The sequence below is a fragment of the Denticeps clupeoides genome, chromosome 9 (genome assembly GCF_900700375.1).
Source record: "Denticeps clupeoides chromosome 9, fDenClu1.1, whole genome shotgun sequence".
NCBI lineage: Eukaryota > Metazoa > Chordata > Actinopteri > Clupeiformes > Denticipitidae > Denticeps > Denticeps clupeoides.
In genome coordinates this window covers 9,534,855-9,537,465 of record NC_041715.1, presented here as the reverse complement: position 1 = coordinate 9,537,465, position 2,611 = coordinate 9,534,855, and positions in this window count along the sequence as shown.

Here is a 2,611-nt window from a genome sequence, read left to right as displayed (position 1 = left end):
GATAAGTCCGGGCCTTCCATTCACTTGCTCACAGGCGCTAAAGATAGACTGGATGGCTTGTATAGGGTAGATTGCCTAGTTTACTTGAGCCCTTGCTATAAAATCTAAGGAGAAGGACATCAGCCCTCTATCCCCCAAGAGGCCTCAAACATCAGTCACACAAGACTCAAAAGTTTCCTTGTATTTTTTGACTGAACAAGTTCAGAGAGTCAGTTTCCTGCTTGGTTTATTCAATGCATTTTCTGTCAACAGAAACATTAGCATCCGAGACCGGCACTGACCTGTTCAAATCCCTGCTAAGATTTATTGATATTAGTTGTCCATTTGAATTAATTGGATTTAGTTAAAGCGATGTGACACACTTCACAGGAGCACAGTGAAATGTGTCCTCTGCATTGAACCCATGTCCTGAGGGTGCAGTGGGCAGCCATGACAGGCGCCCAGGGAGCAGGTTGTGGTGACGTGCCTTTGCTCACTTGGCAGTTAGGGATTCGAACCGGCAACCATCTAATTCCTTACCCGCTAGGCCGACCGCTGCCCCTGTTTAATGAATAAGGTAAAGCTGTTTGTTTTTGATTGTCTCTGTTTGATGTTCCGAACAGGAGAAACTACAGAAGTTGTAGAGATGGTGCACAGGAAGGTGGGGGCACGGTGCACGTGTGATGTGGTTTATGAATGTGTGAGACTGCGCTCGGGGTGCAGTGACCCTCAGCTGTTTAGAGGCTCACGTCTCTCAGTCTCGCGCTCCCTCCTCTGATTTCAGCCATTGGAAGTAATCCGAGCTCATCCTTAACTCCGAAGCGAACGTCCTGGCAGAGGAGTGTTTTGCCCGAGCCGCTTCGCGAAAGCTACAGGGATTAGCAGTACTCGTTCTGTAACTTCTACATCCCCCCCAGCTGCTAAAGAATACATTAGCAGGTACAGCCCTGTACGATGACATGCACTTTGATTTAGGAGTGCACACCAAGTACATACACAAAGTCAACATCCAGTAACTGTTAATGATTCTGATTATTCCTTGTAGCTGAACTGTTGTGTTCACTGCCAGAAATACCTGGGCGATACAAGCTATTTGGTTGCACTGACCTACTGGAAATATATAGGAATAACACCCAATAACAATACAATATGAAATCCTTTATATCATGAAATCCCATTATATACTAAGGAATGTCTTAGTATATAAAATAATGCTTGTTTAGATTATAGGCATTTTGATTGTGTAAAAGAGATAAAACTGTCTGCACAAAGCTAAAACCACTCCAATCTGATGTTACCTGGCAGAAAGAGGCATGGCACAATAGAGGTTAAAAGTCTAATTTATTAACACCAGTAGATTACTATTGCAGTTACACGTAAATACTGTATGTTAAAAGGTACCAATGTTACAAAATAAAGCAAATAAAAGAAAGAAGAAAGGCATAGAGAAAGATAGAGAATAGCCAGGAGCCAAACTACAGAGAGGTCGCCTGGTCCAGGAGAAACAGGGAGGCAAAGGCCCAGAAAGGCCCAGTTCCCGATGGAGAGGAAAAAGAAGTGCCCAGAGTCCTCAAGAGAATATTCGTTTATACATTTGACTCCCAGAAAGTTGCCACATACCAATCAGAATTGGTTGTTTCCGCCCTGTCATTTGCCGGCCCTTGGCGTCTCCGGCTCGGGGGGTGTCGCAGCCCGACAAAGACACAAGTGGGGGACCCCAACCAAATGACTGGCCTTTCACGCCTCTTGCTCGGGGGGAGGCTGCTTCACAATGATATGGAGAACACAGAGGTGATGAACCTCTACGCAAGACAAAAGTGCAGAATGTCATGGACTTACAATTGGATGGACAAAATCCAACTATTGGATTGTTAAAAACGCTAACTGAAGCTGAAGTTAACATTAAAAGGAAAAACTGTGGTGTAATCTCAATAATACAGTTATTATTGCTAGACTACAGTGCTTAAGTACAATTTACTGTAAAGTTTGTTAAAATAAAGGCATCCATCGCATGATTAGCCACATGTACAAATGTATTTTCTGCAAGACTCTGCAAGTGATGTAATCTAAGGTTAAATTTAATCTATGAATAGACTGCATTCATTTCCAGCGATGGAGGTTTTTAAAGACTCCATGCAGAAAATAAATCCTGCTCATATAAACTTTGTTAACGCCAACAGTTATTGAGAACTAGTCATATAGCCTGGTCCTCCTGTGGACACGAGTGCTGGCCTCCCTCTACTGGCAGAATTTGCCGGTGAGTCAGTAGATGTCATTAGGCTTGCCGGGGTTTTGGGTTTCCTTGATAATTTACAGAGAAAACTGTGTGTAAAAAAAAAGAGACATTTTGCGTCTCAACACAATCTAAATTGTAATATCATGGGCAGTCACAGTAACACTCTCTGGAATGTAGAGATCCAGTCCTATAATATTGGTCACTATATTACTTGTCACTACTAGTCTAATCACTACTATTATTAGGGGTAATAGTAGTGACCTTGTGTACATATTTAGTGAGATGATCCATTTTATTGCGTATGTTGGTAGGCATGTGGTGTTTGTGACCCTTATTACACTAAATGTTTTGCGTAGTCGTTCAAATACATTTGGGGGTTTACAAGGATGACCCTGT